The 15,655-nt window shown below is 42.9% G+C and overlaps 1 long non-coding RNA gene across 1 annotated transcript in view; it reads left to right on the plus strand.

Moving 5' to 3' along the window:
• The window catches only part of LOC122420374, a 90,577-nt gene extending 76,513 nt beyond the window's left edge, over positions 1-14,064 (plus strand). Inside the window, exons 3-5 of the long non-coding RNA XR_006263278.1 lie at positions 1,318-1,476; positions 3,950-4,137; positions 13,898-14,064. This is a non-coding gene — a long non-coding RNA (uncharacterized LOC122420374). The remainder of the gene's footprint in view (positions 1-1,317; positions 1,477-3,949; positions 4,138-13,897) is intronic.
• The last annotated feature ends 1,591 nt before the right edge of the window (positions 14,065-15,655 follow it).

A 15,655-nucleotide genomic window follows, 5' to 3' on the forward strand; every position in this document is an offset into this window, starting at 1 on the left:
AGCCTCTAAATATATCAACCACGATGAGCCTTCTATTTTTGATCCATTGTTGTATAGCTTGAGATCCCCAGCTATTAGCGTGCTAAGCTTGGCCGAAATTAGACCGGAGATATTAAAAGCAATTAATGTTCTTCCTTTTCATTTTATTTATTTATTTATTTTTCAGTTTCACGAGGCAATTACTTAAGAGGCTTTCAGGAGAAATCCTGAGCATCATTTTCAATCAGCAGAATGAAAACATCGCCTTTTGTGATTTGGCAAATAAACGACAGGGAGAAATGACTTGCTTCTATGTCGCTGTGTACTATTCATTAAAGGTTAATTGCTGTGGTCTCTAAATGAAATACGGCAAACTGTTCCACCTCTGTGCCAGTTTGTTTAAAATCTGCAAAAGCTTTATTATTAACACTATTTAATTATGAGAATGTCAGCCTTAGAGAATTCCAAACCCACACTTTCCCTTCATCATTAGTAACAGGCCAAAAATGAAACACTTTCAACAATGAAGGGTTCATATTTCAAGCTTATACAGTAGCTGCTAAAAGGCTATACTCAGAAAATCAATTTTATTAAAGTCCTTCCAGCACTAAAGGGACTTGCATGCAACTAAGCAATTTTAAAAACATGTCCAGGAGTCGCGACTTTTTGATTCATGTTTTTAGTGGGGTGGTTTTGGACTGTTTTCAATATTGTCTCCTAACAGTGGGGTCAGAAGTGGTTTGGGGAAGGGCTGAGCAAGGCAAAGGAAACATGATCTCACAATTTCTCCGTGCCTCGATTTCCATCAGACACGGGAATCTATGGAACAGGCAATTCAGAGAGAGGGGTGACAGCCTGCAAGATTGGGAATGGGAGAGGAAGGGCAGCAGGGGATGGAGACAATGCTTTGCTCTGTTACTTTTTTTTAAAGTTTATTATTATTATTATTGTTCATTTTATTTTATTTTTATTGTTCATTTTAAACTCAGGGAAATAAGATTATCTATGGATCTAAGTCACAGATGTACCAGCTTAGGCCCTGAAGTCTGCATGAGCCCTCCGCAGTTTTCTAACTTTCACTAACCCTCCCAGTACCATGCTCTGTCCAGACTCCTCATGTGGCAATTTATTGGCTACCTTTCTACAATCATCTACCCTATTTACTTCTATCATGGAACTTTTCTCCTGGTGATTTCTGTGTCTTGTCTCTTCAAAAAGGTCTTAAGTGTTTTGAAAGCAGAGACCAAGATCCCATCTCTTGGAACTCTTTTCCTGAACTCTTGCCTTCATCTTTAATGACTTCTTCTCCAGTTGTCTAACCATGTCTCTTCTCCCCAGCCTTTTGGCAAACTCTTTGGTGTGGTGTGGCTGTGTCACCAGCATTGAGAGCCGTGCTTGGCATGTGGCAGGAATCAACATCAGTGGGTTGGAGCCATCGGCGTATTAATAATCAATGGATGCATCTCTGTGGTTCCCAGATAGTGCTTTTGTTTTCGGGTAGGTACACAATGATTTCTTTCAGTATTACCATTTTAATATATTTTAATATCATCAAGTACTTCAGTATTATTGTTTGGGGACTAATTGGCAGGGTAACATAGGAATGAATATATAGGCCCCCAAATCGGACAACTTGAGTCTGAATCCTGGTGCTGTCTATTCTAAGCCGTGGCATCTTCCCAAGGTGGACTGTTGACCACTTTAAGGCAAGAATTGGGCCCTTCTGCTTCCCAGGTTCTCTGCCATTAGAAAAATGGCAGAGAACCTGGGCTTTATTATCACACAGACCTCCATTATAATAGGGATTTTGTTCTGTTCTTCTATGATCTTGGGCTTATTATCTAACTCTTGATTTCCTTAGGTTTAAAATGTACACAGGAATGTCTAGTTCCCAGGATTGTTCTAAGAATTAAATGAGATGGTGCTTGTGCAGCATTAGTGATGGATTTGGTACATTATAAGCTTGATAAATGGGAGGACTTTGATGACAAAAAAACAAGCACCACGGCTATCGTTTGTTTGGTTGTGGGGGAAAAGTTTTCAGTGTGAAAGCATAGTGAAGAAGCCGGGATATTTGAGCTTATTCCCAAGTCTTTGTGGCTGTAGGCAAGGCCTTCCACATCTCAGTTTTATCATCTTTGAAATGGGTATAGTCGTGTTTGGCCTGTTTGCATCCCAATGTTGTTCTGAGTCTAAAACGAAAGACTAGGTCTCAAAGCAATGGCGCTATACACAATTACTCAGCTTCTATCTAAAATAAGTCTTTCTTGAGGGTTTAATGCTGGCCCAGTACCTACCATTGTGATGAGGACATGTATCATGTAAACCCTATCTTCCAGGATAAGGTAAGAGTGTTAGTTGCTCAGTCATGTCTGACTGTTTGCAGCCCCATGAACTGTAGCCCACCAGGCTCCTCTGTCCATGGAATTCTCCAGGCAAGTATAGTGGAGCAGGTAGCCATTCCCTTCTCCAGGGGATCTTCTCCACTCAGGGATAGAACCCAAGTCTCCTGCTCTGCACGCAGATTCTTTACCTTCTGAAACACCAGGGAAGCCTGAGGTAAGGGTTACCATTTATTGAGCTCTGGCTATAGAGCTGGCACTGTTCCCAATACTTTGCAGATTAACTCATTTTATCCTCACAACAAACCACTAGGGTTGTTAGTTAGTGTTAGTTCCTTCCTCTTTTATAGCTGAGGATACTGAATCTCAGAGAGGGGTGGTGATTTGCCCAAAGTCACACAGCTTTGGGCACAGTGGCACACAGTGGCAGAGATGAGAGTCAAACCCAAGCCATCCAGCTCTTTTCTACAAGCTATCTGTTCTTAGATGAGTTGCTTCCTTTCTCTGGGTCTTTGGTTTCCCTTTCTCAAGATGAATGAATAATTTTGGCCTGATGTTCCTTGGATCCTAGGAGGACTCAGGGTCAGAGGGAAGGAGTGGAAAAGGGAGTTTTAGCAGTAAGAGTGGGGTAAAGCCATGGGCAGCAAGACTATTTTAATTAAAATAGAAGGCTTCCCTGGTGGTCCAGTGGCTAAATGTCCACCTGCCAAAGCAGGGGTCAAGAGTTCAATCCCTGGTCCAGGAAGATCCCCCATGCCCCAGGGCAACTAAGCCTGTGAGCTGCAACTACTGAGCTCCCAGGTCACAACTGCTGAAGGCCAAGCACTGCAACGAGAGCAGTCCCCACTCACATCAACTAGAGAAAACCTGAGTGCAGTGACAAAGACCCAGCACTGCCATGAATAAATAAAATCAGAAAAATATTTTTCAAATTATTGATATGTTCATACACAGCTCCCTTCCTTGTGTGGGTATTTGCAACAATCCTCTCCAGTTGAAGGTCAGATAAAAAGCTCCCTATCATCTAGTCTATTTCTTGTATTATTTTAGTTCTACATTTATGTCTTTAATTGAACTGGAATTCATTTGAGCAGGGAGAATGAGGTGAGGCTTTAACCTTGTATTTTCTAAACAGTTAATCAATTTCCTTGGCACAATTTCATTAAATCATTATTAATTTCCTAACTTATTGGAAATACCTCTTTTATCATACAAATGAATATGTAAATTTGAGTTTGTTTCTGAACTTTCTCTTAATCTACAGACGTCTGTCTACTCATGTTCCAAGGCCACAATGGCTGTTGCTGGTTGATTAAAATAAATCCATACGCAATGACTGCACATTAATAATATTTAAAAACCAAGAACTTTGGATGTGAGGTCAAAGACGACACGGACCCATTACCATTAGGACTTTACAGCTGGGCAGACTTCCATCAGACTAGTGCAGTGGTTTATCAAGACTCTGATTGGAAACACTGTGTTTGCCAATTAGTCATTTGACATATTGTCCGCATGGTTGGTGGGAAGTCTTGGCCATGATCATTGAGCATTTGTAAAAGATGAGGGCAAACTCCTTGATCAGGTGAAGTACAAAGAATACATTGAACTTTCCATGTTTCCTACAGCTTGCAGAGGCATTTAGAGGTGATTTTCCATGTTCACTCAATGTCAGCTACAAAGTCAGATACACATTTGGGCAGAGGAAGCCACTTCAGTATGTGGAGAAACCCACTCCATGCAGGGGGAATGTCCAGGGAGAAATTGTCTGGCTCTCTGGCTCACATCAGTGCTCTGTCCATCCATCCCACATCAGGTATGTGTTGGGAAGCGCCAGGATCACCTTTAGAGGGAGAAGTAATGTTGTGTGAAGGGTCACCATTTACTTTTTTACTTTTTAAAAAATATTTATGTATTCAATTTGTTTATTTTGGTTGTGCTGGGTCTTAGTTGTGGCATGTGGGATCATAAATCTTATTTGCAATATGTGAACTGTGCTAGTGGTAAAGAATCTGCCTGCCAATGCAAGAGACATAAGAGACATGGGTTTGATACCTGGGTTGGGAAGATCCCTTGGAGTAAGGCATGGCCACCCACTCTTGCCTGAAGAATCCCATGGATAGAGGAGCCAGGTGGGCTATAGTCCATGGGGTCACAAAGAATCAGACACAATTAAGTAGGCAGTAGGCAGGCATGTATGAACTTTTAATTGCTGTGTGTGGGATCTAGTTCCCTCACCTAGTATTGAACCAGGGTTCCCTGCATTGGGAGTGCAGAGTCTTAGGCACTGGACCACCAGGGAAGTCCAACCATTTACTTTTTAAATAACTTTGGATGAGTCTCTAATCTCTCTGACTCTCCATTTCTTGTTTTGTAAAGTGGAGATAATGGTTCCTGCCATCTTATATAGCTGTGAAGATCAAATGAGATGATACATATGAAAACATGATACTCTTGTAGTCTTTAAGCAACTAAACGTTGATAGCTATGACTACTACACTTGGATCACGACTTTAATAGATGAATTATTTAAGACCAGCTATTTTTCTTTCCTGGTTGATTTGGAAAAAAGTCAGATTGCTCAATAGTCTCTAAAAGTTTAAGTGAGAGTTACAGAATCCTCTGAACTCCAACAATGAGGAATGTGTCCAGCAAAAGCCATTTGCTGGAAAGCCATATGGTTAGTTTCATTTGTGTTATATGATTTTTTTCCTTACTGAAACAAACAAGTGCAATAGAGAAACTTTATAGAAATGTCCATCCTATGTATTTTTTGTTTTTGAATACTTTGGACTCTTGGTAAATTCTCAAGTGCAGGCATACAGACATGCAGTGACTGACAAGGAGCTGGTTTCTTGTACTAGATAGAAATCCATGAAGGCATTGCATGCCTTTTCATCACTCCAAGACCTGAGGTTATGGAATTTCATGAGCCAATTATTTCTTCTCATTATCTTCTACTTTCATTCTCTTTTGAACCCTGTTCCATCAGGTTCCTCCCCACTGCGAAAGTTCTTCTCAAGGTCATGTTGCTAAATCTCATGGTCAAGTCTCATGCTTCATCTTATTCAACTGATCAACAGTGTTGGATGTAGTTGATCACTCTCTCCTTCAGGAAACACTTTTCTCTTGGCTTTTAGGATACCACACTCCCCCAGCTCTCCTGCTATCTCAGTGGAAACTCTTTCTTAATTAGAGGTGTTCCGTGTCTTCCCAATCTTTAAATGTTGAAGCATCCCCAGGCTTGGCCTTCAGATTCTTTTTCTTCCTTCCTTACTCTTCTCTTCCCTTCCCTTTCCTTTCATTCCCCTTCCCTACCCTTCCCCTCTTCTCTGCTTCTATACACGCTTTAATGCTTTTTCCTCTCTAGCTACTCATTTAGTCTCATAGCTTTAAATACCATCATAAAACATATCGCCAGATGATACCTCTCTCTTGAACTTCAGAATCTCCATCCACTTGGATGTCTAAAAGACATCTCAAAATGAGCATGTCCAAATTCCTAGTTTCCCACTCCTTATGACTTAGTTCTTTCGCAATTGTCCCATTTCAGAATATATTGGGTTGACCAAAAAGTTGATCTTATGGAAAAACCTGAACAACCTTTTGGTTAACCCAATACCTCCATTTCCTCAATAGTGTAAGCCAAATTACTGTTGACTCTGCCATATGTATATGTACTGAGTTGGCCAAAATGTTTAGATTTTTCCATAAGAACAACTTATGAAGTTGAAGTAGGAGTGGTCCAGTTATATATATGTGTGTGTGTGTGTGTGTGTGTGTGTGCGCGCATAGATATAGATAAAGGTGCATAGATATCTATATATATATATAGGAGAAGAGAGGTCCAGTTGTATATAACTGGAGATCTCCTACTTCTCACCACTTCCACACTACTAACGTGGGCCAAGCTTGGATGACAACAATGGCCTCCTATCTGGTTTCCTTCTTCCCTTTCTTGTCACAGTATGTAGAGAATTGAGTCTGAGTCATTCTGTCAAAATCTGAATCCAATTATGCCCTTCTTCTTCTCAAAGCCCTCCAATAGCTTCTCTTACTTGAAGGAAAAATCAGATCCTTACAATGGCCATAAATAATCTCCTTCCCCAATTTCATTTCCCACTTTCCCTCTCACTTATTCTGCTCTAGCCAGACTTGCATTTTTGTTGTCCATATCTCAGGACTTTGGCACTTTCTGTTCCCACTGCCTGGACTGTTCTTCCATCAGATGGCTGCGTGATCTACATCCTCTCTTCCTTCCGATCTCTGCTCAGATGTCATCCAATCAGTGAGGTCATTCCTGCTGACCACTTACATAATAATAAATCCACCTCGCTTGCCTTTGCCATCTTCTCTGCCTTGTTTTATTTTTTCTTTCCTGAGCTTATCATTACCTGTTTGTGTAGGCACATAGTTGATGCTTATGCATACTGTCGAATGAATGAATGAATGAATAAGGGCTGAGATACAGAAATTCCTGTGAAAGTAGTCTGTCCAATGGGCTTCTTCCTTCTGGGATGGAGGGATATCCACTGGCCCCCAGTCCTTGGAGCTTCACATAGGAGGGGTTTGCTATGTCCCCGGAGTCTCCTAGCAGCAGGGAAAGAGGATAAAATTTTGCCCAAACCTCTGAGGTCCAGATCCGGGTGATGGGCCAGGCTGGGTGGGAAGGATTGAGGGTATTGTGGGCATGGCAGGCATTTGGAGTCTTGAAAATGAGACAGAGCTGCTTCACAAGGGAGACCAAAAGCTAAGTCGGCTCCCACCATAATCTGCCGCGTTTGCTGTCCTAGGTTTCAGAGGATTTGTCGGGACTGATTTCCTCCAGGGAAACAGTAATGTGTGTCAGCAATTACTCTTTCAAGTCGAAACACTATCTTTATCGCAGGGCACTCAGGCGCTTGCTCCGAGGGCTGGAGGATAGGGAGAGGGGCGATAAGGGAGCCAAATGGCTTCAGGAGGACTCCTCAGTCCTGGGGCAGGGATGAGGGTGGGGGTGGGCACCTTCCCCACCCCAGCCGCCTGGAGAGACCCCCAGCCAGGGCAGCTTGCTTGAGACTTCAGAACACCCCAGAGCTGGAGCTCAGGCAAAGAGAGCCAAGCCACACAGGGCCGGTTTTACGCTTTTAGTTCTGAGACAGCGATCGTGGGGAAAAATTCCCTGCGTTTGTGGAATCATAAATTTTTTAAAGTCTCTTGGCTCCACTTTTAAATTTAGTGCCTGAATAAAATGTTGGCTCAAGCTCCATATTCGATTATTAAAAGTCATACTCAGGCCTGGGAGACGAGTATTTACACATCTTCCTGCTCATCTGAAGACCCACATATCAAAATATGGCTCACATCAGAGTGTGGTTTCCTGGGAAGAGATGCTCCAGAGAACTGAGTGCCACATTTGTTAAATGAGGGAGTTGGACTAGAAAGCCCTTAAAACTCTTTTTGTTCTAACATTTGTTAAATATTCTCTGCTATGCTTTCACCAAATTCATTGTTTTTCCCCTTGATTTTTAAAGAACAACATGAATGCATATGTTTATGTGTTAGTGTGTGCATGTGTGTGTGTGTGTAAATTAATCAAAGAAAGTTCTAGAAGGATACAGACTAAGTTGCTAGCAGCAGTTATATCTAGAGAGGGAATCAGGATGGGAAGGGATAGTAGTCAAAGGAGACTTTAACTTTATAGATAATGTTTCATTTTTTTCAAGGAATATGTCTTCACATATTCAGTTATTTTTCAACTAGCTCATGATTGCTATAGATAGTCCAGAAGCCATGGAAAAGTATAAAGTTGAAAATAAAAAATTATCATATCTCTCAGACCCCAGAGATAACACTTGGTATTTTGGCATCTTTGCTTTAGGAAAAGTTTCCTAAGTACTAGGTCCACTTATACCAAGTGTTCCCATCAGGGTCACAAGGATATAGCTTTTAAAGACAGGCCTTTGCTTTGGTTTCATTGCCAAAAAGATGATGCATCTTTTCCCCTAAATAGAAATCAATAATAAAATACCCTGAGGAGTGAGATATGGAAAATGTCCATTTTGGCCCATTTGAAAAACATCTGTACATTTTATTTTTGGTGGATTATGGATCATAAGAGTCCCAGGCATGGTACGTATTTACCCAAATGAGGGAGAGGGGAAAAGTCACTAACCGATGAAAGAGAGATGAAAGATGCTGAGATAAGGGGGAAGTCTCTCATTTCTTTTTTAAAGGTAGTTTACTAAAAAATTGCTTCCTCCCAATGGTTGTATTAGACCTACAGAAAGGTAGTAAAAACACCTATAGTTCAGGTATGGCTGACACGGCAAAATAAACAGATTCCATAAAAAAGAAGGAGCCTATAAACAGCTAATCTGTATTTTGGAAAATTTTTTTGCCTGACCTTTTAAAATGGACTTGAAAAATAGTAACAAAGTGTGCATGTGCTCGAGTGCACACACACTTTAAAAACATCAAAATGAAAAAACACCAGTAACTGGAAAAAGATTTTTAAAATATTAACTGATTCTCAAAATAATGCCCCAAATATGAATGTGAATATGCAGAATAATGATAATCTATAATAATAAAAAATAGCGAAAGCCAGAAAGACACAATAAGGCCATTTGTGTTAAGACATTCCACCACTTGGCAGAATAAACGATTCAGCTTCCCTTTTAGAAAAGGGCAAGTGGTTCTGGGTTGAGGGGAGGAGATAGAACCACAGTGGATCAAGAATCCCTTATTTAGTAGGGACTGACCAAAACAAGGGACCTTAGCCTTTGGGGCCTTCTGACACCCAAGTAAGGCAAACCCTGGGAGAGTGCCCAGATATCATCTCTGCCCCACAATCTACCCAGCCTTCAACTCTGGGTTCCTGGGAGCTAAGTTCCTTTTGGGAGAGCCCCCTGAAGTGTGTGTGTGTGTTGGGTAACAGAAATGGGTAAGGGTTTGGGGTTGGGTGTAGAAGGCAATTTCTCTGTTTCCTTGCTTTGTGCATTACATCTGTCAGTTTAATCATCTCCATAGCAACTGTACCCTCATAAACATAATTTTCCTGCTAGAAAAGCTGGGTCACAGAAGAGGAAAATCTGATTCGAACACCAACCTCTGCATCCAGAAAACAGATTCATGGTGGCTCAGGGTTAGTGGGAACATCAAGGGTCTATAGTTCAACTTGCTCACGATCCTTAAATCTCTCCCATGACATCCTGTTAGACACTCTCCTCTTATACATCCCCAGGGGAAGGGACCTCACTACCTCCTCACATCTGAGAATCAGTAACTTTTCTTCATATTGAGTTAAAACCCAGCTCTAAAAATCCTTCATCCAATGGTCTATGCTGTGGGGTCTCCATGCAACAGGCTGTCACATCTTCTTGGAGTTCTCCTCTGCTTTCTTTAACTATTCCTCACGTGTGTTTCCAGGTCCCTGTCCTAGGAGCTCATTGGGCTACCAGTGCCCCCCACCCCATCCACCCACACACTAAACTCATCTGGGTTTGGGTTCATGGAAATCTACAATTAAGTTGTTGAAGGCAGAGATCCAGTTGATGCACTGGACTGTATTATTGAGGAGTCCTTCCACCATCAGTGATAGAAACCCAACTCAAAAGGGCTTATGTTGGGGGACCTCCCGGTGGTCTAGCGGTTGAGAATCTGACTGCAAATGCAGAAGACACAGGTTCAATCCCTGACCTGGGAAGATCCCACATGTGGCAGGATAACTAAGCCCAAGCACTGCAACCACAGAGGTGCCACAACTACTGAACCCTCGTGATCTAGAGCTCATGCTCTGCAACTAGAGAAATCCTGCACACTGCAACGAAGACCCAGTGCAGCCAAGAAAAAAAAGGGGGGGAGGGTTATGTTAACTAGGGAGTTGACTGGCTCACACCACTGAAAATACAGGTGGGGCTTCATCTGTGGGCTCCCTAATCGTCATCTCTCCCCTCGACTTCTCTCTATGAGTTCTCAGGGTGGCAAGCTGGCTGCCAGCAGCCCCAAGCTTTCAGAGCTCTGAGCCCTGAAGCTTTGGGCCAGAGTTCTGGGCTTGGCTCTCATTGGCCTGAATTGAATTGTGTGTCCATCCCTACACGGATAGCTGAGACCACAAGTATGGCGCTGCTCAGATTGACTAAGTGGGAGGCAAATCCCTGGCACTGGCATTGGAGTCAGCTTCTCTTCAAATACATGAACTGAGAACAGGGTTTGCCAGAGAGAAATGGGAGTCCTGTCACTAGAAGGAGGGAGAGTACAGCTAGGGGCGTCAGTGTCTATCACATCAACTAAAGACGGGATGTGTCTCCTGGTCAGAGGTCAACGATGGAGACAAGGAAGACATCCTTGAAGAGTTAAGGAAGAGCCTTGGTGGGTTAACCAAGCAGGTCAGGGAGGTCCTTTGTAAGCACAGATGCAGTCAGCTTCCCCCTGGGCTTTTGATAAAAGCTTTTCCTCACAAATTCCTTAGCTTTAGCACCATCTTTCACAGCTTTCAGGTTGTTGCCACATTGTTCAGAAGAAAAGTTGATTTTTACACTTAAATTAGGTTGCTTAAAAAAAGCCAGCATCTACCCTTACCTTCCCCCCCCCCCCCCGCCCACCTCCACTTTGTTCAAAGACAATATTCCTTATCTGGAACCCACCGGAATTTTTGCGTGCTAATTGTATATCCCAGGGCACAGAGGAGGTGTTCAACTGGAGATATCTCTACAGGGGCCCTAAACAAGGTCTTTACTGGAAGGGGGGATGGGTGCTGGGACTGCAAGAGGCGCTAGAGAGGGCTTCAGTGGTCACCAAAGTGGACCCCTCCTGGAGTGACTCCCAACCCAAATGGGTGACAGATTAGGGAACAGGAATGAACAGGAATGAGATTGTCTAGTCACCAATGACTGCATAGCAGATTCAGATAAACATCACACCAACCTTGTGTTCTTCCAACATTTTGGTTACTGTACTAAAAGGCTACAAGCAAAACACGGGAGAAATATTTCAGTTAATAACATACCAAAACATTAGCAACCCAATTACACAACGTCTTCTTACAAATTGGTTCGGCCAAGACGTAGTAGTTCTACTAAGACAGACGCCCAAGTAGAAAACTAGTTAAAAGACTTAACCAGGCAGTTCCTGGGCTTCCCCGGTGGCTCAGCTGTAAAGAATCCGCCTGCAATGCAAGAGCCCCAGGAGACACAGGTTGATCCCTGGGTCAGGAAGACGCCCCTGGTGGAGGGCATGGCAACCCACTTCAGTATTCTTGGCTGGAGAGTCCCATGGACAGAGGGGCCTCTCAGGCTACAGCATCTAGGGTTGCAAAGGGTCGGACATGACTGAGCAAGGCAGTTCCTAAATGAATCAATACAGAGGAAAGTTCAACCTTCATAACTTCCTAGCAATCGAGGAATTGAAAACAACAAGATGCAATATTTTAGGCCCATCTAAAAGGTAAAGGTATTTAAAGAGATGCCACCCAGGGTTGGTGGAGATGCGGACATAAACTCTTGTACCTTTACTTAGTAACGTGTCAAGTGATCCAACTTTTTTGGAGGGCACTTTGGAAATTTCTATCAAAAGCTTGAAAAATATGCATGCCCTGTGACCCAACAAGTCAACATATTTAGGGATTCTCCTGGAGAAATGATCATAAATATTTATAAAGATTTATGTAGAAGAATAATTACTGAAGCCCTATATGCAATAGCACAAAGTTGATGAAACTGAATTTCCAATAATTGGAGGTTGGTTAAAAGAGCCATGAAAACAATAATTTTTGGAGGGATTTGATGACATGGGAAATGTTTATTATATACCTGAAATTAATGAGTAGAGTATGAAATGGTGTGGGCTTCCCCTGTGGCTCAGCTGTAAAGAAACTGCCTGCAACACAGGCGATGCAGGAGATCTATCCCTGGGTCCAGAAGATCCCCTGAAGGATGGCATGGCAACCCACCCCAGTGTTCTTGCCTGGAGAATCCCATGAATGGAGGAGTTCGGTGGGTTACAGTCCATGGGGTCGCAAAGAACTGGACATGACTGAAGTGACTGAGCATGCACTCACGCATATGAAAGAGTGTATACATTATACATACTATGTGTAACATATATATACTTCTATGTCATATATATTATGTAGGCTTGGAAGGAAGACTGGAAAGATAATCCCCAGAATGTTCAATATGGCTATCTCTAGGTTTGGGATAATGGGTGATTTTTTTTGGTGCGTATATTTCTATATTTTCTATCATTAAAAAAAAACAATATTGGCAATGGCTACTCTAGTATTTATCAAGGACTTAACTACATGCCAGGCATTGTGATAAACTTTTCATAGATAAATCTACCAGGCAACTATCTTGTAAGATAGGTACTATAATTATACCCACTTTACAGATGAGGAAACTAAGGGGGCATGCCCACCCAAAGCCCATGCTCCTCTTCTGATCTTTGCCCTGGAAACCCCAGAGTCTGGGTTCCTTGCTGAAAGGGCCCTGTCATGGGTGGGCCTACAAAGCAGGCCCAGGGAGGAAAGGGAGAGGAGTTTCTGCCTGCTGTTCAGGTCTTCCTTTGTTAGTTAATGCTCACTCATATATGTGTGTTCTGAGCTGATTTCCCCTGCCCTTCTTTAACCTAAAAGGAGGGAGTGGGGTACACTGGAAGGGGCACTATGTAGAATTTTAGCCCTGGTTTGCCTGTGTGACCTCGGGCAAGTCACTTCCCCTCTCTGGGTCTCAGAGCTTCCAGCTGGGATTAGACTTGCTGCTCTGATGCTGTATGACTCTACTCACTAAAGAGGGTCTCTAAATAACTCAGGGGAATTGCTGAGAACTGGAGTCAAGGAGTCTTCTTTCTCCAGGCCCCCAAATCAGGATATCTAGGCCCCAAGTTCTTGGACACTCTTTCCAAGGCACAGATGAAGAAATCCATTTGTTCATTTGTTCACGCCTGTAATGAGTTCTTATGTACTGTTGCTGCTGCTGCTAAGTCGCTTCAGTCGTGTCCGACTCTGTGCGACCCCATGGACGGCAGCCCACCAGGCTCCTCCGTCCCTGGGATTCTCCAGGCAAGAAGACTGGAGTGGGTTGCCATTTCCTTCTCCATCCTATGTACTACATTCACGTGTATATTCTTTTTGTTTTGTTTTCACTTGCATATCTTTTTTAAAAATTATGTGTTTATTTTAATTGGAAGATAATTCCTTTACAATATTGTGATGGTTTTGCCATACATCAACATGGATCAGCCATAGGCATACCTGTGTCCCCTTCCTCCTGAACCCCACTTCCGCCTCTCTCCTCACCCCATCCCTCCAGCTTGTCACAGAGCACTGATTTTGGGTACCCTGCATCATACATCAGACTCCCACTGGCTATCTATTTTACATATGGTAATGTGTACGTTTCAATGCTATTATTCTTATTCAATGCTCGCTCTCCTTGGGCCTCTATTTGGGTGGATATTAAATGACTCGTGACTGATTTTGTTTTTTAATCTATAACTTCTCCAATGTAATTTTTTTAAGTTTATTTGTTGTTTTTTCATTTTTATTCAGTTCAAGAAGTTTTCTGGTTTTATTTATTTATTTTTTTGCCTCGCAGCATCTTAGTTCCCTGACCAGGGACTGAACCAGCGTTCCCTGCAGTGGGAACAGGAGTCTTACCTGCTGGACCTTCAGGAAAGTCCCATCACTGGCCTATTGATTTCTGGAGAGAAATACATTTTTCTATAGCTTCATCGACAGTGGGATGAGAGAAATCAAAACAAGGTTTTGTAGGAGTTCTCTTTGAACCCTCCTGGAGAGTTTAGTTTCAGAGTCAGCTCTTATTTTATTTGTCATCATCTACCAACTTGCTGAGCATAAGTGAGGTCTGCAGGTAGCACCCAGAATAAGTGGGCTTTTACAGTCTGTGTCCTCGCCTAAATCCTGACCCATTTTCAGTTCCGTGTACCTTGATGAGGTGGCTGTTGTGGGTGTGTATTGTCTGTAAGCGCTGGATCAGAGGCGAGAAACCTGGAAAGAAGGGCTGCTGTGAATATGCACAGTTCTGTGCAAATCAAGTGTCATGGTTCCATGACAGTTCCACGGTTTCAGTGACCCCAATTCAAATCCTCACCTGGGGTCCACAGATCCCATGTGATGGAGCCCTGCTCACCTCTCCAGTCTCACCCCTGACTCCACCCTCTAGTGTCCTCAGGTCCAGTGTTCTGGCCTCCTTTGACCTGCAGAGATACACCCTGGGAACTTTGTCATTTCTGTCCCTTCTGCATTGAACGCTTTCCCCCTGGATTTTTGGATGCCTAGTTCCTTCTGGAGTTGACATTCAGGAGTCCCCAAAAAGGCAAGGGCCTGGTTTGTTTACAGAGAGTCTCTAGTACCTAAAATAGAGATTGCCACATTTATATCCATATAAATATTTGGTACATGAATAATTCTTCCAGTAGCCATCCCTGAGGTCTGCCTGGAGGAGGGAGCATGTGAGCTGGGCCCCAGACACCAAGCAGCTCACTGGGCCTCTCTTCCTCTGGCCTGCTTCACATTTTTTCTTTCCAAACACACGCTGTTTCCCAGGATGACCTCATCTATGCGTGTGCTCGATTTCAGCTACTATCTTTGCTCAGGCCTCTCACCGCGACGCCGGTTCACTGTCCCTCCCTTCCCCTCTCTTTGTCTGTTCTCAGCTGTCCTATTTCTGGCGCTTAATTACAGTCCTGCTATGCAGACAATGACGATGCCATCATTCTCAAAAGATGATTGTGTCTGCTCGCTCTTTTGTCCCCAAGCAGAAAGACGGCAAGACTGTCCGGGTCATAAAAATGAGTGCAGTGTTAGTTAGAAACCATTTCAAAAAGCACTTGTGTGACGCTGTCTGTCACCACTGTGCTCATGAGGCTCACTCAAATGGCGCAGAGAGCTTCTGAGCGGCTCTGTGCAGGATGTCTTATTAAACTAATTACAATTTTTAGATCAGAACTCTTTTTTTTTAGAAGTTTTTAAAACAGGTTTTGTTTTTGTTTTTTGTTTTAAAGGACAGGAACTAGCTTTCTTCCAGCCAGGAGCAAATTTAGTTACTAAATAGTTTGGGTGGGAAACATGCTCTTGGGTTCAAGTCCAAGTCAGGTCTTGGCACATAGAGCTGATGCCTTCACTGGACACTGGCTCTGGCAAGGGGCCACAGCCTCAAACTTTTCAAGGGCCTTCGAAAATCTTTGTGACCTGGGGGAGCGGGGGTCAGAATCACTGGCTGCCAAAGGAAAATAGAATCTTATCTGCTGAAAATGAATAAATAATGTTATAGACAAAACTAGAAACTACCTTCCTGTTTTGTATAGCAAAAAAAGAAAAGAAAAAAGTTACA

Source organism: Cervus canadensis, chromosome 18 (assembly GCF_019320065.1).
Source record: "Cervus canadensis isolate Bull #8, Minnesota chromosome 18, ASM1932006v1, whole genome shotgun sequence".
In the NCBI taxonomy this organism is placed as follows: domain Eukaryota; kingdom Metazoa; phylum Chordata; class Mammalia; order Artiodactyla; family Cervidae; genus Cervus; species Cervus canadensis.